Source organism: Sciurus vulgaris (genome assembly GCF_902686455.1).
Source record: "Sciurus vulgaris genome assembly, chromosome: 15".
Classification (NCBI taxonomy): domain Eukaryota; kingdom Metazoa; phylum Chordata; class Mammalia; order Rodentia; family Sciuridae; genus Sciurus; species Sciurus vulgaris.
Genome location: NC_136476.1, coordinates 28,215,861 through 28,241,775, shown reverse-complemented (window position 1 = coordinate 28,241,775; position 25,915 = coordinate 28,215,861).

The window sequence follows — 25,915 nt, the reverse complement described above, 5'->3', positions numbered from 1 at the left end:
TCAAATGAATTTCATGATTACTTTTTCTGTTTCTATGAAAATTGTCATTGGGATTTTAGTGGGAATTACATTAAATCTGTATAGCACTTTTGGTATTATGGCCCTTTTGACAATGCTAATTCTGCCTATCCAAGAGCATGAGAGATCTTCCCATCTTCTAACAGTGACTTTTAAACTTTGTATGAACCAGAATAACTTAGAGTACTTCTAAAAAGCAAATTCCTAGGTGTCACACCTAGAGTATCAGCTTTGAAATAGGGCTCAAGAATGGAGGAAGGAAGGATTGTATAGAGGGAAAAGAGGGGTGGGAGGGGTGGGGGGGAAGGGAAAAAATAACAGAATGAATCAAAGAACATTACCCTATGTAAATTTATGATTACACAAATGGTATGCTTTGACTCCATGTACAAACAGAAACAACATGTATCCCATTTGTTTACAATAAAAAAATAAAATAAAATAAAAAATAAAATTCAAAGGTTTAAAAAAAAAAAGAATTTGAATTTCTATCATGTTCCAGGTGATTTTGCAGTTGCCTGTCTGAGGTCACACCTTGAGAACAACTGTCCTAGAGAATGCATCAAGGTTTTTATCTAGATGTTATCGGGACTGAGAATGAATTGGAATAGAAACTCCAGGACAGAATTTGGCCTACCATAGATGTAACATTATATGTATGATTGCCCCTGCAGATTTTCTTTCTTCTTTTTTACAGTCTTCAAAGAAAAATGTGCAGATGCTGGATTTTTAAGAAATTTGCTATTAATCTCTATATGGATAGTGATAGGGTATAATAAGGTTGCAAACCTTAAAAACTGTGAAATTATTTTTAAATTCTCAAAATTCTGATGTATAGCAGAATTTAATCTTAGAGATAGGGAGGTCCACCTGGAAGTCTTCTCTCATTGTCTATTGCTAATGAAGAAGCTCACCAATGCTTCCTAAAGGAGAGAAGCAGGCTGGCTACTTCATAAAACAAGAGCCCTTTACTTAGCACTTCATATGGAGTCAGGGTGGGGAAACTTCAGTTTGATGAGATGCCAATCATATCTCTATGGAGATGCCAAATAGTTACAAGGATAACTCTGAACACTGGATATAGACTCTGAAGTGTATTCTTAGAGTTTCAGCCCTCCCAAACCAAGACTTGAGTGATCAGAGATCCTCAACAGGTAAATAGCCCTTCCTCCATAAAAAATAAATAGAGACAATTACTGCTCACTAGTATTGATTGTTCCCTCATGGTTAGGAAACCCTGGTGACTTGGTCCTACAATGTTCTGTGACAAGTAATTTGTATCATTTCTGGGTAAAGCATTTAAGATCAGGTGGATACATCCAGCTGCTCTTCCATCGCCTAGATAACCATAAAAGTCAAGTGTTATATGTGATGTAACCTCGAGATAAAAGTAGCCTGGATCCCTGAGTCACCACATAGAAGGAGCTGTCCCAGAGAGTTCCTTAACCTTAGCTGTACTTTGTATGAGAAAATAATTTGTTGTTACTTGTTACAGTGAATTATTCATTATTGTAAGCATAGCACAGCCTATCTGAACACAGTCTAGAGCAAACACTCATTAAATTTATTTACAGTTCTGGATCAAATGAAGTTTTCTATGAGTTCCACAATATATATTCACTCCTCTTCAAAAGAGATCATAGTTAAGTCCAGATAAGAAAATAGAAACAAAAAATAAGAAGGAAAAAAATTCAAGAAATACTATTCTGAGGAGAAAATTTTAATTCATATATTCAAATTCAAAGAATATAAAGTTTAGAAAACTTGAGAAAAACCCAAGTTTGAAAGCAGTATTAGACAATAAAATCCTAAGCATTTAGAGACCCACTTACTACATTATTTACTGAATGGGTTCTTTTTTAAAGATATGAGAAACAAGCATGGCAGTATGAGAAGAAAAGGGAAAAAGCCATCATGGTGGAAATTTCAAAGGAAAAAAAGTGGCCCGAACATTTGTCACTGTCATGTACAATCAATTAGAACAAATAAAAAAATTGGAAAAAATAAGAATAGAGAAACAAACAAAAAAAAAAAAGTAAAAGAATAGCATTTAGACCAGATTCTTCCATGAAATACAAACAGCACAGGCTTTCAAAGAACAAATAAAGGCCTGTCAACTGAAGGGGTAGACTGCAGCAGAGTGCATTTCAGCCATGCATCCTGAAGGTGACAGGGCTATGAACAACTATAGTTAAGTGTGTCTCATAAAGAACATGTTACCGTCTCTGGAGCCAAAGACAAATGGTCTGAACATCTATAAGAAATTCAGGAGAATTTGTGGATGAAAAGCTTTCCAACCTAAGGGACAAGGACAAGTAAGCCCATATATAAATAGTTGACAGCACCATTCTGTCTCCCACTCCATCAGCCCTCCTTCACCTCTATACCATGTATGCACATGTGTGTGTTTCATGCAGGCACCAGCACACACACGTGTGTGCACGCACACATAGACTCCTGCTGCCAGTCAATCTAAGGCAATTGATCATTCACAAAATAGTTGTTTCCATGTGATAAATAAAAGTTCTGATACTAGAGGCTAATGTTTTAAGTCTCTTCCTACAACCAAGTCACACCAAAAACAAGGCTCACAGATGAAATATGGTCACGCATGCGAACGTTTGTTGGCAAACAAGAGTGTAGCTTATTCTGAGACATTTTCCTTAGTGTTTTAAACCCATGTGTGTGAAAAATTTGTTTAAGGGAGCCATAACCAATATTTTAGCAGCAGGATTCAGTGTGGCAACAAGTATGCTCTGTTGAGGGGGTACAAACCAGGACATTTTAAGGTCATCTTGAATTTCCTTCCAAAAGATATAGATGCCTGACCTCTGGATTCCTACACCTCATTCCTGCAAGGGCAGGAATGTATAATACTTTTATTAGTCACATAAATAACAAAAAATAGTTCCTAATATCCATTATGCTAGTCAGCATATATTTTAGTATTCTTATACAAAAGATATAGATAGCTAAAATGCATAGCATTAGAATATGGGCTTCTGATTAGAAGTTTTAAAATGCTAGCTATTCTATAGAATATGTTCTCTCAATTAGGCCAACTGATCTTTCCCATAGTCTGCAGATTGGACATACACACACACACACACACACACACACACACACACACACACACACACCACTGCCTATGCTGAAGTGTTTTTAAAGATAACAAGAGATACAACATTATAATTCTAATCTATGGAGAAGGATAAAAGATATATTTCAGGGGGAAAAAACTTGGAGAAAGGACAACTATCGTACATTGAAAGATTTTTAATGGATCTTTAAACCACCGACCAGTGTTTCCTCAGTATTTCTTAAATTCTATTGACAAATGATACCCTTGTTAAAGTTAGACAGGGCCCTGCAGATAGGACTTGTCTTTGTCTATGGAATAAAGGTTGGCAATGAAGATGACTGCCCTCCACTGAATGCTTGCTATGAGAAGTCATATCGTCCTATATTTACATGACCTTCAGAGTCAGATTGCCTAGGATCAAACTCTGGTTCTACCGTTGAACTCTGGGTTCAAATTCTTAATTCTTCTTTGGGCATATTACTAACTGTAGTTTATACTTTCAAAATGGAGATAATAGCTGCCCTAGATAAGATTAAATAAATGAACCCATGTAAAGTATTTAGAAGAATCCCTCAGTATACATCTGTTGTGATTATTGTGATTAATATTATTATTAGTAATATCCCAGCATCCAAATATTGTATACTCCCCTTTCCTACAGATGTATTAAGAAGCATTGGGATAAAATGACTGTTTCATTGGATTTGGTGCAGACTACATGAAATACTATATCTGAAGTCCTGGAATACAGTGACTTATTTAAGTACTGTGACTGATGATAAGTAAGGTTTCTGAGAAGCTGTTTAAGTTGCACTTGCTCTGTCCTGACTCAGGAATCCCAGCCGCAGACCCTATATTGAGGATGATGTCCTGGTAAAGCACAAAACCCGTCACATTCTGTTGGTCCACAGGGATTGTGGCCTAGCACCTGCATGCCTCCCTTGACTGCCCACCCAAATGTACAAATAGAACATGGGCAGACCCAGGGAAGAGTGTGGATCCTGCTTTTTATCATTAGAAGTGACAGAATCTTTAAATAGCAGGGAATCAGAAATGCAAAAGTTTAAACCCAAAAATGGTACTGAAACTCGAACAAGAGCCACATCAATTTCACTTTAGTTGAGTGGATTTGAAAAGCTAAACTGATAATCCCCTGAACATTTTCAGTGTGTAGCTCTCTCATTCAGTATGTTTAATCCACTCTCCTAGATCATTATACAAGTGTTTTGTTTTGTACCATGGGAAATTTTGATCTTAGTTGATGAAGTATTCAGTCACCTATAATCTTGTGAGAGCCACAAATGAAGATAATTGCAATTTATGGAGTAACCTGGAAAAAGGAACACAATATGCTGAGTCTGAGAGCTGAGGTAATTGTGTTTTTACTTCAGATCAGCAGAAAATTCAAGAATGGGAACATCTTTTGAGCATTATTTCCAATTGCATTTTCTCAATTTTATCAACTATAGACATTAAGGAATCACTGAAGAAAAGATAAGAGTTCTGCAAGTTGACTTAAAGAATCTGCATAGAAAAGAGAATAAACATTGTGTAATGATTTTTAAAAAGCTATGGAAGAGGCAAGGAAGTCTTAGTGTGGTGGGAACAATGCTGAATTGGCACAGAGAGCTTTGGCATTCGATAAGTCCACCTTAAAGAGTTGGGTGACCTCGAGCTTCATCCTTCTCCTCTCAGGATCACTTTTTCCTCACTAGTTAAAATTAAGAACCCAAACAAATTACCACTGAGATATTTTTCATTCCTAAAATGTTTGATTGTAGAAGAAGCAGAAAATGACTGCATCATTGTATAAATAGATAGTACATATATTATCTGAGGTTATCAGCATTATGTATCTTTTCTTAAAATGTCCATGAATTTTTTTTTCCCAAAGTCTTCACGGTATTTTCTCTATTGCCCAAAGCATACCTTCTCTCCCTTGGTGTCCTGCAGTTCTCTTTTCATATCTCACACTTGCAACCCTGGAATCTAGCCAGGAGTTTGTCTCACAGCTACTATCAGTTCTTGAAATTCAGGAATCACATCTAACTCACCTTTTTCCCCAGTGCTTGGGAAAGTGCCTGGCATTTAACATGGAATGATGGGCAGAACAAAGGAATTATCAAGTGAATAAAAGGATGAATGAGTGGTTTCATATCAGAGAGACAGGAAGTAAACAAAGTGACACTGAGCACCAACCACTTCCACACAATTCGCCATGAAAACTTACCTCCAAGCTCCTGTTTCATGAACCCCAAGCAAGATTCTGTCCATGGTTCTGATGGCACTTGTTTTGTCAGACAGCACTGACATTCAGTGCAAATGACAACAGAATTGAGTCTCTTTAGATATAACTGTTTTACTCACTTATCACCATTGGACAGACTTTACAAAACACTTACCTGAGCAGCAGTGGAGTGACTATATTGTCTATCCCAAGGATCAGGACACTATTGTCTGTTGGCAAAATTCACCTTCGCATCTGCTTACCTGACCTTGTCCTCTGGTTTTGTAGAGCCTGTAATCTAAAGATGGTTATACATTTTTAAATGCTTGAGAAAATTTTTCAAAAGAATAGAAATATTTCATGGCATATGAAAATTATCTGAATTTCAAGTTTCAGTGCCCACAAAGAAAGTATCACTGGGAACAGGACTATTCTCATTTGCTTCATGCTTTAATGCCACAGCAGCAGAGTTAAGTGATTGAGATGGAGATGGGTCCACAAAGCCCAAAATATCTATTTCCTAATAAAATTAGGTAACTAAATTTCCTTAAACGCTTTCCTCAAATTGTATCTGGGGATATGCCACTAGAAAATAATATTTATTTGATTAAGAAACTTAGGTAACCCCACCAAATAAAAAGTTATAACTTGGAATACCAGTCACCAGCAAATACAAGAGGTAGGAGGTTCTGGATAGGACAGTCAATACTGAAAAGGAAAATTTATTTTAGACCTGTCTGACTACTAGAAGATTCCACAATGAAGAGCCAGGACAATAACAGTGTAAAGAATAGGGTTACCGTAAAAATTAAAGGAAGATACAAATAAATTCTTACCTGTTTTTGTATTCAGTTTGAGAGGAAAAAAATCACTTTGCTTTAATCATAGCAATAATTCCTTGGAATTCAGACTAGCAATTGGCAGATTTTCTTTTGTTGTTATTTCATTTGTGTCTTCTTATATTTTTTCCTCAGATAGTTTTTTTCCCGTAATTGTGAAAAGAATCTCCACCACCTTAATTTTCTCAAACCATTAATTTATTCAATGGGATTAGACTTAATTATAATAAGTAATTTCCAAAATTGACTACAGCAAAAACAATTTGTAGTCTGTATGTTTAAGAAAATGCTGTCACTGGTAAATGTTTTTCTACACAGTCTAAATTTCTATATAATGAGTGTCTATGATGGGAAAGTGAGTGTTTCAGCTCCAATTCAGTCGGAGGGTGAGTTGTTATCTTCCTGATTGATAGTGATTAGGCTCTTGGAGCAGATCTGGCTTACATGCTGGTGAACGCCAAATGGCTGAAGGCCACCTCTCTCTACACCCCTTTGCTGGCAGCTATCTTTGAATGACTTGGAAGAAGCCACAGTTACAGCAGCATGATTCTGGTTCACTGGCTCAAATTGGCCATTTCCTTCTGCTTAGATCGTTGCCCGACCCAGGCACTACCTGTTGGTGGTCCTAAAACTGTAAATTTAGAAGGAAATACAGACACATCATGATTTCTTCTTTCTTGCTCTTCTATTTGGATGACAGGAAATATTTCATTGTAAGACTCTCTTAAAAATAAAGAGCTATTAAAAATTAAGCAGCAGTTACAACCTAGCTATTTATAAAATAGGTGCAATAAAACTCTGATGTTGTCTTCAATATTTATATAAAAGTCCAGGCAAATATTTAACTTTAAAAGGAGATCCTATATGCTTACCTGTGAAAAAATGAGTAGTAAATTTTTCTGCTGACAAATTGTTTATTTTTGATCATTTATGATAATCACTAAGTAAAATAACCCCAAAAGAACTGTGTATTCCTTCCTCAAATACCATTCAATATAGCCTTAAATGTTATTAGAGTTTTAGAAAGTATTAGTACTTAACTTACAGCAATTACTCAGGATAGGGGATTTAGAAAAAAAAATAAGTAATCCTAGTATTCTGAAAAGAGTTGAAAGAGATTGTCTATATGTATAGTTAAGGAATAATTTATTACTGCATCAGGTTTCAAAGTAAAAATATTCTCACTTACTATACATGTGGGCTAATCATGGTTTTTTAGGAATAACTCAAAGAGGAAGCATCCGTAAGTGACAGGCACATGTCTTGTTTGAAGTCTATAGATCTTCAAGTTTTTTGTGGATAATGACATAGAATTTTTTAAATCAGGTGCTACAAAAGATAATAATTCTCTTAATATTTTCCCTATTTCATATGTGTCAATCATGACAATCTTATGCAAGCATTTTGGTTTTATCACTGCACCACCCTGCTCTGCTACTTCATTAATTCCTCAAGAATATCTTCAGCATCACCTTCCATTCCCATTCATGATTTCATGGGAGGTAAAAAAGCTAATCATATCTATACAGGTGTATTTTTAAGAGTCAACAGCAAAATCCTTCTGTTAGTTCAAGAATATCATCTGTTTATAATTAATGTTTTATCTTTGTAAAAATAAGAAATGAGTATTTACCTATCGTTCCAGTTTCTACCCAGCAATGAATTCTCAAGCATCCCTTTAAGCTCAGGGCTTTCAAAGGCTATCTTTTAGGGCTATAGGGCTCATTGTTTATATGCTGGACATGATCCTTGTTCATTTGTTGAAGCTTCTTTTCTGTTTTTCTCACTCTTATTTTCTGATAGTCAATTGTTTTGAATTTTATATTATCTTCACATACACTGTATTTTTTTGTGTGTGGGGGGGATGCTAGGGATTGAACTCAGGGGCACTAGACCAGTGAGTCACATACCTAGCCCCATTCTGTATTGTATTTGGAAATAGGGTCTCACTAAGTTGCTTAAGGCTGACTTTGAATTCACCATCTTCCTGCCTCAGCCTCCAGAGCTGCTGGGATTACAAGCATGTACCACCATGCCCAACTACACTATATGATTTTAAAACAAACTTCTCATCTTATTCTTTCTAAATAACCAGGTATAATAAGAACTAACAAAATAAACCTGCTTGCACATCAAGCATGTTATATTTATACGGAATCAAATTTATGCATTGTGAATTTTTAAAGCAATAAAATTTCTGTAAATGGTTATTAATAGTGCAAATGAAAATTTAGAAATATAAATCAGTAATACGAGATCAACAACTCCTTAGGACTATACTTTGCATCACTGAGTCCACTACAGATTCTTATGTCTAAGACTTCTAGTATACAATTTTGAGGATGGGAATGGACCTACCTTCCAGAAATGTCCCTAGGGAAGGAACATTCCCTTCAGAATGTGGCTACTGTTTACTCAGGACTTTGTATGTTACCTGCAATGATGCTAGTTGTGCTGTTGGTTTTTACCATAAGATTTGTGTTGTTTTTATCCTTTTCATTCTCTAGTACATACAAATAAATGATGAACTTGTTGGTCATCTTCCTGAGCAATGTTTCTGTGTACCTGCTCATTCCAATGGGATGTTAAGTTTTCTGGGTCATGTCATCCTGTCCTGAAGAAGATGGGGGTGGTATCCCCAAGGGAACAGTAGTGGTTGAAGCAAGTCCAGCTATTTATACAACTTCTGTGTCACTACAGATACATTTTCAAGGCACTTTTCAGAAACAGTGTATCTTAGGACATTATGCTCTTCCCCATAAATTCTGATGCCAAAATGGAAGAGCTACAGGGTTGCAGGCATATTTGGGAGCAGATGGTAATGCCTACTGCTGGGTCCAAATAGACTGGTAGGCATATTTATCTGATATGTTTTTGAGCTGTGGTAAAAAGCCAGCCATCTCTCTTTATTCACCACCCAGGAACACATGCTTTCAAGTAAAGACAACCCCTTCTGTATCACCTGTGTGCCAGTTAAAAATAAATAAATAATATACTTTCTGAATTTTTATTTCTTTAATTATAGTCATCAAAAAAGAGGGTAGTTTTATGACTTTCTAAATGTTTTCTTTGAAAAGTATTCTTAAAGCATTTTTAAATAAATAAGATTACTGTATATTAACATTATATACTAATTGGCACATATTTTCACCTGAGTTGCTTAAAATATAGACTTTTCAAATTTTCAGTGCTTCCTAACCCTTCAGTATAGCTCTCTCCAACTCTAATTAATTTGCAATGCAAAAGCAATGAGTTTGATCTCAGCTGTAGATGTCACAGTGACTTATCCTTTCAATGAGGTGATAATTGGTGTCTGGTTAATTCTATTCATAGAAACCATGGGCCATAAAAAGTAATCCTCACTTCCATTACACAGCATGCAGCTTCCAGTAACACCTATGTTGTTTCCTAGTATGAAATATTTTTGTTCTTAAAAACATAATTACTATTGGAGAAACACATCCTATAAGCAAATATACACTACCTCCAATAGTAGCTCAAGTAGGCAATATCCTCCTGCTTTGCACTTAGCCACATAGGCTTCAAAGAATAAGAAAATGATGCTATTTATCTCCAAAAGCCACCCAGGGAGACACAAGTAGACATTGCTTTACAAAATAACCTCTAAGTCCTAAGACAGATACAGTTCATGAACAGATACAGTTCATATAATCATTACAAAGGTAGCAGATGATATGTAAGGCATTTTCAGTGTGTAATATTATGACACATGTGAAAGAATACATATATATTTGTCAATTGTAAGACAAATAAGAAACTTATAATCATGAACAAGCACCCAAAAGAGAACTAGAGCTTCACCAACAAATTTACTATCTATTTCGTTTACTTTTATTTCTACCATCACATAGTCCCAACAAATATTTACAAGACATGCTTTGTGTTTACCATTGCATATCTTTTTAAAAGTTTTATCACGTTTCTACACACACAATTTTGATTTTTTAATTAAAATGCCATCATACTCAGTATTATTTTTCACTTGCTTTTCATATTTACTCTTACATTTCTGAGGATCCATGCTTAAATACACATGCATGTTAGTCAGTTTTTTGTTGCTGTGACAAATACCTGAGAAAAGCAACTTAGAGGAGGAAAGGTATTTTGATTCTAGGTATCAGAGGATTTCGTCCAGGATCAGCTGACTCCAAGGCAGAAAATAGTGCATCAGATGAGAAGGGTGGCGGAAAGTGGCTCAGCCTATGGCAACATGCAAGGAGAGGGGTGAGAGGGAACAGGGAGAAGATAAATTCCCCAGGCCACACCCCCAGTGACATACTTCATCCAACCATGCCCCATCTTCCTATAGTTTTCACTACTCCTGAATAAATTCATTCGATTGATTTATTAATCCATCAGATGGATTAATCCACTGATGAAGTCAGAGCACTCGTGATCCAGTCATTACCTAAAAGCTCCATCTCTGAACCTTGCTGCATTGGGGACTGTGTTTTCAACACACCAGCTTTTGGAAGACATTCCAGATCCAAGCCATAAAAATGAGAAAGTACCCAAATTTCAAATTTTGCTGAAATAATTTAAGTTGATTATATTTTTCACAATGTTAAATGAAACAGAAAGTATAGGGAATATGTCAAGAACATATAAGTATAGGGAGTATGTCAAGAACCATAGCTTCAACATTAAAAAGATTGTCAGTGACCTCACTCTTCAAGGTCACTGCAGACTTCATGAAGAAGGTAAGCCTCACATGCCCTCCTACACCCCAATTATGGCCCAATTCATAAAGCTTTCATAGCATTTTATTTACCTCCTCACCATAGTGCATCACATTGATTTAGAATAATATTTTAGCAATTATATATATTACTGATCTAGGAGCAATTAAACTAAAACCTTGGGATGACTCCTCTGTACCAAACAGAAATTATTTGTATCTTTACCTGAAAAATAAGATTTGCATTTTATAAAGTTTTCTACAAGTTAACATCTAATTGTAAAATGTCATACACAGTATAGAAATTAGTGTTAGATATAATTTTCAATACTTTGATTTCAACTATAATGTGTCATTCCATTTATGAGGTCCACAGTTGTCTTTAGAGTGTTTGTTTTAATAAATTTTATTTTTATTTTTAAGGTATATAACACAATGTCAATAACATACATTCATATAGTAAAAAGGTTAGTATAGTGAAGCAAATGAACATATCCATCATCCCACAGTGACCCCTTTTTTTGTTATTTTTGTATGAAGCATAGCTAAAATCTGCTTGTTAACATGAATTCCCACAGAGTACAATTTTATCACCTACGCTCTTCATCTTGCACATTACATCTCTTGAGTTGTTCATCCAAGATATGTGCTTTTTAGTATGCTCTGATCTACATTGCCCCATTTTATGCCCTCTCCACATGCCCCCACTCCTGATAACTACTGTTTGGATCTACATCTTTGCATATTTAATTTAAAAAGAAAACATTCCAAGGATAAGTGAGATTGTGCAATATTTCTTCTGTGATATAATGTCCTCTCTGCTCATCCATGTTGTGGTAAATGGCAGATCTTGTTTGTTGGTTGTTTTAGAGTTGAATAATATTCTATTGTAGATATATACCCCAGTTTCTTTATTGATTTGTTCATCAACAGACACTTAAGCGGTTACCATATCTTGGATAATGGATAATGCTGAAATGATCAAGTCAGGGCAGTATCTTTGCAAGGTGATAATTTCATTACCTTTGGGCATATGCTCAGAAAAGGGATTGCTTGGTCATGTAGTAGTTCTATTTTTAATTTCTTTAGAAACCTTTAGAAAACTGTTTTCCATAATAGTTGTCCCCCATCTATGTTCTCACCAACAGTTATTAAAGAGTAGAAGAAAGTCATAGGTGGAAGGATCAGAACCTGTAGACTTCTCTGACTTGACTTTTAACCAGTATTTTTTTTTTTCAGTGTACACAAGGATGTTGACTCTTTATATCAGTATGGGGAGAGCTGACATTTGAACAACAGAAATACATTTGCTTGTTATATGGCAACTTTGTATTCTGCAACCTTAGTTCAAGTAGACATTATGTAGATCTCTTTGGATTTTTTATGTATACCATCACATTATGAATAAAGGTCATTCTTTCATACCTTCTACTATATGCTTTTTGTTGTTATTATACAAACTAAACTTCCAGCATGTTGAATATGAGGGTTAAAGCAGACGTCTTACTTCATTCCTGATCTGAAGAAGCAAATCTTCAGTCTTTGAGTATTAACTAAATTCTTTAAGTATTAACAATTATTTGCAAATACCATTATTAGCAAGATATTTCTTTCTATATCTAGTTTGCTGCAGTCTTATCATAAGTAAATGTTGATATCAATTGCTATTGATGCTTAATCCTTAAGCCAGTCTTGATACGTTATGTGTGTGTGTGTTTATTGGGGTTAGATTTCAGGGGTACTCTACCACTGAGCTACATTAAGGTTTGCATTCTTGAGATAATCCCATTTGGTCATGATGTAGTATGACTTTATATATTGCCTAAAATCATTTGCTATCATTTTGCTGAGAATTTTTTGTATCTATGCTCAAGGATTTGATTTACATTTTCTCTTTGTGTAATGTCTTTCCTTGATTTGGGCACCAAGATAAACTCTAACCTCATGAAATGAACTGAAATGATTTTCCTTTCTCCTATTGTTTGAAGAGCTTTATGAAATTGGTATTATTTGCTTATAAATGTTTATTTAATTTACTAGGTAAGCCATCTGGGCCTGACATTCTCTATGTTTGAAGGCTTCAACTTCTAATTCCATTTCTTTAACATAGGACCATTCAAGTGATCTATTTCCTCTGGAGAGCGAGGCTTAGTACATTGTGTCTTTAAAAGATAGTAGTCTACTTCATCTAAGTCATTAAATGTTTGGTCAATAAGTTATGCTTACTAGTCTTTTGTTCTCTTTAGTATCTATAGGCTTGGGTCATGCTCCTTTCAATTCAAGATATTGTGCCTTTCCCTCCCCACCCTGACCCCTGGCTAGAGGTTTCTTAATTTTATTGATCCACTTTATAAACTGACTTTTGGTTTCATTGATTTTGTATTATTTTCTGCTTTTAATACCGTTTAGTTCTGCTTTAATCTTATTATTTCCTTTTATGTCTGTTTTCCTTCTAAGATCTTAAGGTGGAAGGATCATTGACTTAGGATCTTTTTTCTTTTCTAATATAAGCATTTAATGCTACAAATCTCTGCCTACATGTTTCTTTCGCTACTTCCACAAATTTTTAGATGTTGTGTTTCCATTATAATTCAAAATGCTGCTAATTTCCCTTGAAACTTCCTATTTTGCCCATGGGTTACAAAGAAGTGTGTTTTTTAATTTCAGATATTGGGAAGTTTTCTAGATATCTTTCAAATGATTAATTTTTGTTTGAATTATGTCATGGTCAGAAAACATTCTTCACATAATTTTAATTCTTTTAACTTCTTAAGACTTTTTTATGCTCAGAATATAGTCTATCATGGTGAATATTTCTTGTGCATTTGAAAAGAATGTGTACTCTGCTGATATTAGGTAGAATGTTCTATAAATACCAATTAAGTCAAGTGGTAAATAGTATTGTTCAATTTTCTGTGTCCTTACTGATTTCATCTACTTGTTCTATCAATTCTGGACAAAGAGTAATGAAGTCTTCAACTGCAATTGTGGACTTGCTTGTTTTTGTCTTTCAGCTCTACTATTTTTTTACTTCAGATACTGTGAAGCTCTGTTGGTATGTGTATACACACATGTACAATTATAGATCTCAGTGAATTGCTCACTTAACACTATACAATGTCCCTCTTGTCCCTGTTCTGAAGTCTACTTTTTCTGATATTAACATAGCCATTTCAACTTTCTTTTGATAGGTATTTGCAATTTTTTTTTCATTGCATTGGGTGATTTTTGTACTTTTAATTTGAACATAACTACGTCCTTATGTTGAAGTGAGTTTCTTGTCAACAGCATGTGATAGGGTCTTTGGGTTTTTTAAATCCAATCTGAATTTCTGAAGTTTAATTGGTGTGTTTAGAACATTTATACTTGAGGAAATTATTGGTGTTCTTGGTGATCATAATAATGTTTGTCTCTCTGAACTTAAAAAAATATAAAACATCTTTAATAGAAAGCACAAAACTTATAATATGAACCTATAAATGTTTATTAAGTTTATGTATCTTAAGTAATAATGCTTTCTTATCCGTTATCTTTTTCACTTTACTATGGATTTGTTGTAAATATAATTCCTAATATTTTCAAATCTTAACTTTTTCATATAAAGTATAAGTGAATAGTCACTATATTTCTAAATCACATTTACTTACTTTATGAACACATTTCCCTTGTACATGCAGGATAAGAGTAATATAGTAGCTGTCAAATACATAAATCTGGTATTAGATCATTTATCATTCATATGATTATTACGTTATACTTTTAATGATAATAGCATGAGTCAGTTTAAAAAGAAAAAGAGTGGCATACCTTTGTAAATATCTTGGTGTAGAAATCAGTGACACCATATAGTCCTGAATAAATAATCACCATTTCAATATATGTGTCTGCTTTGGTTCCCCAGTAGTCTAAGCTGTAGAGAAGTTGCATTATTTCTGACATGCAGAAGAACATGGTAGTGACTTAACATTAGCATATTTATAAGAATAGTGAGAGTAGTATTTTGTTTTTATCCAAACACCATTAACCAACCCATGTCAAATAAAAGTTATGTTTAAGAGTAAATGTCTAAAGAGGCATTACTTTCTTAGCTGAAAGGGAATCCCAAAGGTAAAACTGAGAGAAAAAAAAGGTTTCAGAACACTCAGCAATCATTGTGTAATTCTGGAAGATACAAAAAGATGATATTAAAGAGCATTTTTTAATTGAGGTTTTTCAATGGATCTTCTTTCCACATTCCATACCAATTTAATTTCAAGAATGATGGTAAATAATACCTAGATTAATCCTGAAAGTGAGCAATATCCTGTTTGCCCAAACATGAAAGGAAGCTCAGTTCTGCAATGGATCATAGACTTTACTCAATTGGCTGGTTCTATAGGTTTTTGTTTCATTTCTTTGTGACTGGGAATTTGTGCAAATTTGGTACTTGTTTACAGGGAAATATATATCTATGTAATTCTCTGTGACTGTTTATTTAGTTATTCATTCAACAAATAATCATGGGGTGGTGTAAGGCACTGTCTAAAGTGCTGAGTAGGCTTATTGCTATGAAAAGAAGTTTTAAAGAGTTGATAATAGATATGGGAACCACTATCAATCATTGTAGGAAACTACTTAGTAAAACTACCATGTGAAACTATCTATAAACCCACTGAAATCTTGGAAGGAATTGCAAGACTAACAATGTATGTTTTAAGGAATAAAACTTTTGTAAGAACCAGACTCATATTGTGATTTAGTGATTTATCAGAAATGTATATCTGTATATTTCCAGAAAAATATACAGATATTAATTAGAAAAAAAAATAATTTTGACTTCCAAGCACTAATAAACTAAGATAATTAAAATATCATTAAGAATTTTTCAAGAGTACAGAAGTTCAAATGAGGAAGACACAACTTGAATTCACTTGCATGATCTGAGTAAGGACAGGTCTTTATTCAAGAGCTGTCACTAGTATTACCCCACCTCAGAAGATGAAAATGTTTTCAGGTTGTGTGATAGTGCCATGCTACCAAATATTTTTGTTATCTGAAGCTGCTGCCCCTGCCCCTAATAGTGGCCAATAAAAATCACATTATGGCCACTATAGAACCTCAATACATTGATACTGACTGTTTAACCTAGGAAAGTACTATCAGCATTATAAATATGTAATACCAAGAAGACATCTTGTGGTCCCATCTCAGAGTAGTGCTCTGATTAAAGACATAATCTACAAGTATTTCAAAATAAATCTTTATCTTTCATTTCTCAGACACAGTGAAAGGAATAAAATGCCACAGCCTCACTGTTTTACTTCCCTTCTGCTATACTCACACATTAGGAATGGCTCCTCATCTCTCAACTGGGACTCTGTGCACACACACGTGTGTGTGTGTGGTGTGTGTGTTGTGAGACACTGGGGATTGAACCCAGAGATGCTTTATCACTGATCTACATCCCCAAACTCTTTTAATTTTGATACAAGATGTTGCTAAATGGCTTAGGCTGGCCTCCACCTCAGCTGGCCTCAGCCTCAGCCTCCTGAGTCACTAGGCTCAGGGGCATTTGCCACCATGCTTGTTCTCACTTTGGAAACTTTTAACAGAATATTTTCCCCAGCCCTGGCAAACATGTTCATGGTTCTTCCTACCCTGTTCCCTTTTCTACTTACTCTGCATGGTAAATCTCAAAATCATCAGTCAGGCAAAGTGAAAGAGGAAACCTAAGTAGGCAAAGCAGGATTCCATTTAGAAGAAGGGAAGAGAAAAGATGAAAGGTCTTAATAGAATAATAATTTTAGTTTTGCTACTCTTGATTCTAGGCCCTTTTGCAGACTAAGAGTAGAGTCAGAAGTCTCAAAGAAGCTTCAGAGCACATTTATTATAACTCACAAATGAAGTAGCTTAGAAAGGTTAAATGGCATGTCCTTAACCAAACAGATATATTCAATCTGTACATGGGAAGCAGCAGTCTCAGCTGTGTGGGCCTCCTGGAAGCACTGTGCCTATTGTCTGTAGCAAAAAGTCAGCAAACTATAACCCTTGGGCCAAGTCTGACCCAATGCCTGCTTTTGTCAATTAAGTTTATTTACCTAATGTCTGTGGCTCTTTTCATCCTACAATAATAGAGTTGAATAGTTGTTATAGTTTCTGTACTACTTATTTATTATCCAGTCATTTAAAGACAGGCTCTTTTCAAAAGTAAGATAACTACCAACTTGTGTCAGGGTCCTTCAAGTCAAGATGCCCCTCACCCACAGCAGTCCCCACACATGGACGTGGCCACTTCACATTGCTTTGTTGACTCTTCTGGTACATACCAATGATTTGAGGGGGGTTTCTGTTTACTAAAAGACAAAAGAGTAAATTGAGTGAAAAAACTCAGTGGTCCTTCAAAATAAATAACTCACATTTATGAAGGACTTATCATTGGTCCTGATATTGTTTGAAAACATCAATGTTTTTCAATATTAACTTATTTAGTATTCACATCAAACCTATCTGTTGTTGATTTACATTACAGTTGAAGGAATGAGACTTCAGAGGTTAAGTAAATTGTAGAAGGCAAACACAGCTGTGAAGCAACAGAGACAAGTTACAAATTCAGACACTAGCACTGGAGCTCACAGGCTTAAGTTCAAAGAGAGTTTGCATCTACATAGACTAAATTGTTCTTTGCAATTTCCACATGACACACAAGACTGCATTGGAATAGCCAGGGTTGATTTGAGGTAACCTGTGATATAATGTCTCAGAAGTATAAAGCTCCTTCCAACCATTTGCTCAGTAGATATTTCTTGGCCATCTAATGCATACCAGACCTCATTCTATTAGCTTAAGATGGTTCCTTCCTCAACAGCACTTAGGAATTTCCTTTCTGAGAGGTTCAGGAAGAAAATGAAGACGGAGAATCTAGAGTTTGGGGCTCTGGTTTGTTGTATTCCGCTGAACATCAAGTGACTGTGTTGAATGAGAGCAAATATATACACAATGGAGTTTTACTTAGCCATAAAGAAATATGAAATTATGTCATTTGAAGTAAAACGGTTGGAACTTGAGAACATTATTTTAAACAAAAATAAGCCAAACTCAGAAGGTCAAGGGTCACGTATATTTTCTCTCATATGTGCATGCTAGAGAAGAAAAGGGAAAAGAAAAGTGAGGGAATATTGAAAATCAAAGGGAGATCAATAGAGTGAGGAGAGGGTCTAGGAGGAAGAAAGAGGGAAGGGAAACGAGAAATTATATCACCAAGTTATATTGTTACATTGTACACTTGTCCGAGTTACAGTGTTACATTGTGTGTACATACAAATAAACAGTGCATTATCGTTATCTAGAGTCACCCTACTGTCAATAAAACACCAGAACTTCCTTCTCTGCTCTACACTTAGTATCTATTAATCAACTTTCTGTGTTCCTCCCTTCTCCCTAGGCTCCCTAGCCTCTGACAACCATCATTCTACTCTCAACTTCCATGAGGTCACACACTTCTCATATTTAAATCCTAGTTCTGAGATCTTCTTTTCCCTTGAAATGCCACCCACTTTTCTTTATGGAAATTCCTTGTCTTCCTGGCATGCAGGGTTAGAGTGACCTCATTTACAACCATACTATAGTCATCCTCATTCCTATATTTATCTTTAGATCATTGAAAAATGGCCAAATATGGGTTTATTACTATTTGTTTATTAATTGTTATCTTCTCTTTTATGTTCATCTGTACACATTCGATTTTGAACTATGATAATGCAAACTTCAGGGTCAAGGATCAAAACTACTTTGGTAACTCATTGAAGCAATTTGTAGAGTTTAACACATTTGTAATAATGAAATATTCTAAATCTTTCAATTTAAGGGTCAGGGTCTCCTAAGTTCACCTTAAATAAGGGATACTTGCTAAATAGAAAAATAACAGAGATATTCAAGAGCAATTGTGTAACCAACTCAGAGAAAACAAGCGCTGTTATCTTTGTCTTTTCTAAAGGAAGGAATTGTTGCTCTGATACAATTAGAAAAATTCAGTCTGTTTATTTCTCTATGTATCACTTTAGCCACAATGTCCATGTATTTCACTGTTTCTCTTTCTTCTCTACCTCCTAGTAGATTGTCAATTGATTCAGAGCGGAGAAGAAAGATACACTGCCATTCCTGTATCTGTGTCTCCCTTTGCTTCAGTTTGCTATGGTCAACTTTTTTTTGTTCACTAGTTAATTCTTACTAGTTTATAACTGATCTAACAAATCATTTTCGTTCATATTTAACAATTTTGTTTGCTTAAGACCACATGAAGTGCTATTATCCAGCCCAAAATATTGTCAGCACATGGAATAGGTATCCATCCTTAATCATTTCAGCTGAGAACAAAGGAATGGTGTCCTGATGTACAGAATTTGGCCATTGGTATTATCTAACACCAGACTGAGGGCCTCCTCCACAGCCGAGAGGAAGGGGCAAGGAACAGAGGACTGTATGCAGCTTAAGTACAGAATACCCTTGAAAGGCATCGATGATTTAGAATGTGTTTTGGAGTTTGTAACAGTTTTTAAGGAGGATGATAATCTAATACAGAAGGCAAAGGCAGATCAGTACACAAAGTGTGACATGTGAAGCACGACAGTCTTTAAGTTCTTAGCGTTCCTAAGAGAAGGAAACTTTTTCTTTGTCTCTTCTAGTACTAGCCCAATAAATGATATATGAGAGATTATCAATACATATTTGTTAAACGAGTATGAACAGCTGCACTATAGATGAAACTGAACATCTCTAAGTTAAAACCATCATTATGTGAAACTTTTCGCTATGTATTCTTCTCAGTGAATAGTATCAGTCAGCAAGAGGCTCATGATCTATGCCATAGATGTATAATATTTTCCTGTTTAAGACCTCCTTAGTGGGAAATGTACACAGAGGTCACATTTCAGTTTGTTTGATACCATTCTAGACGTGAGCCTTATTTAAAAAGAAAACTTAAGTCCCAGTTATGTTAATCAAATAATCTTTGTATCTCTTGGAAAATGTATTTGATCTCTTATATAACAGCAAACCATCATGTGTTGGCTGCATTCATATTTGCTCCTTGTAAGACTAGCCCAAAAAGGTTTCCACTGATCTAGAAAAACAAACCCACAAGCATCTGCTAAAAAGTGAGGCAGCTTATAGTTGGAATCAAATAACTTACGTCCTAAACTGGGGGCAATTTTGGCCTAAGCAGAAGACCACTCTATAGTCAAAAAGATTTAATTCAGTGTAGAGCTCGGGAAAGGTCTAGTTGCCCACAATATATGAAAGATTTAAAACTTTTGTACTTTGTATCTTATGGCAAGGCTAGGGAAGAGATGCAATTGACCTTAAAATCCCTGTATATGGCAATGAAGCAGCAAACAGACAATTAAGGAGAAAAATCTGAAGGCCAAATGTCAAAGTAAGAAACGTTGGACCCTGAGTTGTGACATTTTAAAAAAATGTCCTTGCTCATATTGAAGTGCAAGTGCTAATGTGGCCATTTATTTGTCTATTTATAAGGGAAAAAACCTGAAAATTTCTAAAATGTTTGGAAATGGATCTTATTCTTTCTGAAAAATAATCAACAAGCTGCTATTTTCAACCTAAGGGTCAAAACTGAGAGACTCCATTAGTACCCATCAAAACTTACATATGCAGCATGCATGTCTTGAAGCAAGAATTAGCACATTTTATTTTATGTTGGCATATACTAATATTTTATCTGAGACATAAGGAAAGAGACATTCTAAAATGTTTGCACTTAGTGGTAAGAATGAATATTTATTCTAAATTCTAATGAGGTACCTATAAAATAATGTAGAAGGGTAGTATGTACATGCTTCCAGTCTTCTCCTCAAGTTTTGATCGTTAGCACAATGCCACTTTAAGCAGAGAAAGTCCCTTTAGACTAAATGTTGATCAAAAAATCATTAAATGTATATTTCTCAGGCTGGTAAGCAGCCACAAAAATTTTTATTTTCTAATTAAAATAACTATAAAATTACTGAATCTTATGCTTTAATTAATAGTCCCCTTTTTCTGCTTGGCTATTCAATAGAAAAGGAGAAAAGTTTTAAAAAATAGGTATTTTTTCATATGTATTTTTTCATAGAAAAAATAGTCTTCCCCTTTATGTGCTGGAAAATGGGTTCATTAAAAGTGTCCTTCATCTTATAGCCTTAGAAATATCTATGAAAAAAGTGACTAAGAAATACTTAAGCATAGATAAAGTACAATGTTGATATTTTGATAGATATAGAAGTGTATTTGGATGGCTCTTTGGTGTGGCGAGATCAAAACAACAATCTTTGAGTGATGAAGGTATCTACGTTTGCTCTGTCATGAAGCGTCCTTCAAACACCTTGCCCATATTTAGCTACAGTGTGTGTCATTTGGAGTGCACTTTTGCTACCATTGTTAGGGGACGAAAGCCAATGCATTACCTTCAGTTAGAAATAACACTCTCAGATCCTGTTCATTTGCAGTCCTTGAAATTTTCTAGATACTAGACATTTTGACTTTGTCTTCCAGAAATATGTGTCAATGGCAATGCTTTTATTTCTTAAAACAGTATGGTACCCCAGCACTTAAAACGTAATCTAATCAACACTTGACCTGAAGAGTCATAGAGCTTTGTAATGAAGTGGCAGGCTCTAGAGTCAGAGGACAGGATTCTAATGGAGTCTCTACTTCTTAAAGCTATGTTGGGAAATTACCAATATCTGAAAAGGAATAATAAAATAGCTGTGTATCATCTGTAAAGCTAAGAAAAAATCTATGCAAGTAAAGTACTTACTCCAAACAATATATGGTACCAACACAGTTGCAAGCTACTTTTATAGTAAAATTAGTACTCACCTAAAGCTTCATCACGTTTCTTGGGCACAACAATTTATATTACTTTTGCATGTAGTTTTTAAATTGTTAAGAAATGTCTTCCAGACTAGAGAGGCAATTATAGTCTGGGGAAGAAAAAACCTGGACATTGGAATCAAAAATTTGCAATAAATCTACCAACTGTGAACTTGGGACAAGTTCCATAAACTTTATAAATGGTCCTTTTCTATTCTTTAAAGTAGGAATCATAAATTGAGATATAAGTGATATAGTCTAATCAAGTAATAGATATACTCAATAGATAATCATGGATTTGAACCAAATTAGATTAATCCAGAATTCTACATGTCTTCAGTAAAATAACATTAGTTCTGAACTTACCTTGCTCAGAAAGTCTTTGACAATGTAATATGGCATCAGCCAGACTGATCATGCACCACTGTGTATACATAAGTATTAAAACTTGTGTAGAGACAAGGAAATTGTCTCTTATTCCAGTAGTACAATCATTAATCTGATAAACTTGTTGAGCTGGGATGAAGTCCTAGCTCCTTCTCATTTCCCTTGGCTATAACTGCAACCAATGTGGTTAGATTTAGGTATGGCAATCAGGTACATTCTAATTACATAAGTGGACACATAAAGTGATGCTCCCTATTCAGATCCCCTTTCTAAAGTGTTTCTCTCTCAGCTATCAAGAGCTGCTAGCCAAAGGTTATGATTCCTGTCATGAGAGACATGTGACCAATATTGGTTTGATGCCAAGATTCACAGCCCCTTCCGATGCCCCAATTTGGGGCTATCCCAGCTTCGGAGCTCACTGTAGGATCAACTGAATCCTCTGTTGTAACCCTATTGCAGATGTCTTTTTTCTTTTTTTCCTTTGCCTTCCAAAGTTCTCTACAGGTGTATCTCCTAAGCATACTTCTCCATAAGCCTGCTGCACACAGATCTCTTCCCAAAGACTGCTTCCAGGGAACACAATCTAAGGACTCCCCTAGTTTGAAAGGATTTAAAGAAGTGGGAAACATGAGTCAAATATTTCTTCCTTATCTATCATAGCACAACAGGAGATAGATGAATTCAAAGTGGAGTTGCTTTAAGAACCTTGTCAATCCTTGAAATCCAAAGTATGCTATACCAAACATATGAAGACACACGCCACATTCAAGATTACTTATTTGTTGTAAATTTTTTAGAAAGGAATATTTTAATTTTATTTTTGAAATTATTTAGCTATGCTATAATTGATATAATTTACAATAGGCTGATTTTTCAGCATTTTGCAAACATGGAAATTCTTGCAAAGTGGGAAAAATGTATCCACCAAAGTGTTTTCAAATGTAATAAAAGTTTTATGAATACTAAATTAAATAATTAATGAAGTTGACATAAGGTTATGTCTTAGAGACATTTAATTAAACATTTATTCATTTTGATTTTGTAGTTTCCTTTTTCTATTCTGAAGCCAATAAAATTAATTTCAAGGACTCCAACCTTATACGAAGGTCCTTGGAAATCTCACAGGCCATTGAAATTTTCAAAGCCCTTGAAAAATCTGAATAAAAATCTGGTATACATTCACAAAAGACAAAGCATGAGCTTTTTCCTTTTTCTTATAACTCTTCTTTCTAGAATAATGCTAGGTAGGCACAACCTCAATTGTTTGAATATAGACAGACTTTATTCATAGTCCACTAAAGTTTGAAAAAGGGGAAAGAAAGTACAAGGAAAGACTATTTAACCCCAAACTAACTCAGGTTAAACTAGGGTCATTCCCTCTCTTAGTTCCAAGAAAATGTTCCATTTCCTTCACTTTTATCTCATGTACAAAACTATGCCAGTTTTTGTAACTATGGCCAATCAGATGTTACTGATTTCCCCTTCCCTCAATAAAGTATTTCACATTATGCCCTCAACCTTGGCATGTTAGAGATTACCTAAGCACATACATCCACATATCTTTGTGTGATACTATCCTCCATTAGTCTCAAAAAACTGGGTTAATAAACCAATTGTTTTGAATGCTATAAACATGGAAAAAGATATATAGACTGTGTGTGTGTGTGTGTGTGTGTGTGAGAGAGAGAGAGAGAGAGAGAGAGAGAGATTTAATTAAGATCAACTACTCATATTCAGTTTGCTCAAGTCATTAAATCACCAAAGTTAGCAATGGAAAAGTCTTACTCTATTAAGAAAGTGTTCAGTGAAGTTTATGCAAGATTGCACCATTGTCATGTGAGCTCTTTCCCACTGTTTCCAGAAATTATGGGGAAATATGTACCCATAATATTTTTTCATTAACAAGATAGCCTTTGTTCTATATCATCAATATCTCAGAGAGTGTATGTGACAGGATAGTATAAGACTTTATTTTTTTATCCAAAATGACCTTCAAATTAAATTGCAATTCTAATTCCTCAAAATTAAATCTTAATTTGATCTAAAATTGATCCTTTTAGATACCATTTGCATTTGTATGAGTATAAAATAAAACATTAGCCAGATTAAAAATATAACTAGGGTTGATCTGTATTTCATTCAACATAAATTCAAATAAATGTATATAAACATATGGGCAAGTGGAAAGAACTGACTAAACTTTAATTTACGATTCCTTTTCAGAATTCAGCAGAAGTCCATGTATCAATCTTAACATCTGCTAGTTATTGAAAGTCTGTTTCAGTATATGTCCACCAAAATTAGCTTGTATGTGAATCCATTCTGAAGCATTTTCAGTAAAAATGACCATTTTTACAAATTATTATTTTCTTTGGTTACATTCCATTCAACTCTTTGTCTCATTTCAACTACTCCTTATATAAACTTCAGTATTTTAGCCCATACATTTATCCTACTGAAAGGTCAATACATCCAAGGGAAAAAAGAAGTTTTATTCTGACATGTAGCCATCATTTCTCTGTCAAAAGTAGTGGTTTGTACTGGGGATGTAGTTCAGTTGGAAGAGTGCTTGCTTTGCATGCACAAGGTCCTGGGTTCAATCCCCAGCACCATCAAAAAAAAAAAAAAAAAAAAAAAAAAAAGAAGTGGCTTAATATCTTTAGCGTTATTTAATCTCTGAGACTCATTTTATCACTTGTGAATAATATGTATTTGTGGGATTATCCTAAGGATAATAAAACAGCTCATGTTTAATGAGGTCTTGGATTTATCAAGCTCTTTCCTATACACTTGACACAAATTGTCTGACTTAATTCCCACATCTTTTCTGGAAGATATAACTGAAAGTAATCCTCATTTTACAGGTAAGGAAACTGATGAAAATAAGATTACACAGACCATGTGCTTAATAATATGTTTAGTATATTGTATATATATATTTTATGTGAAATATTATATCCAAAATTATCTATAAGGATTAGTAGTAAATTTTAGAGAAGTAGAGTTGGTATTTAGCTTGGTTGATATATGCAAGTCAGGGTTCTTCAGAGAAATAGCATCAATAGGATATGCCTATACGTAAAGAGAAATTAATTTTACTTCATTAACTTCCTTTACTGTGGGATTGGCAAGTCCAAATCTCTGTAGGATGAGCCAACAGTCTGGAGATTCAGGTAAAAAGTTGATATTGTAATCTTAAATCCCAAGACTGGAAACTCAGGCAAAATTTCTATATTGCAATCTGGAGGTAGAATTCCTTCTTTTCAGAAAACCTTGTTTGCTCTTAAGGCCTTTGATGAATTGAATGAGGACTACTCACATTATCAAGGAAAATCTTTTCTACATACAGCCAACTGGTGGTAAATATTAATCACATCTAAAAAATATTCTCACAGTTACATCTAGAGTAGTGTTTGGCAAAACAACTGCGCACCATAATCTAGCCAAGTTTATACATGAAATTAAGCATCACAGTATATCTGACTTTTTTAAAAGTTCCATGTTGTTCTATTATATTTAGGATAAGAGATTTTGTTCAAAGTTGGGCAATCTGACTCCAGAGTCCATGGATCTATGACTTTGTTGCATAAGTGAAACACTTAGAAGTATCTCATAGAGGCACAAAATCGTGATTGAATCTGAATCTAACTTACATTTTGGGTACTTCTGAAGAGGAACCTCAATCATACTGTCATGCATTAAGGTTTCACTCAACATTCTCCCTTCTTTTGTCAACCCTTCTTTATTTCTCTGCTCTAATCTCTTCCATATATTTCACAATTATATTGTTGACAAGATGTACTTCTGAATCTTATTCTGAA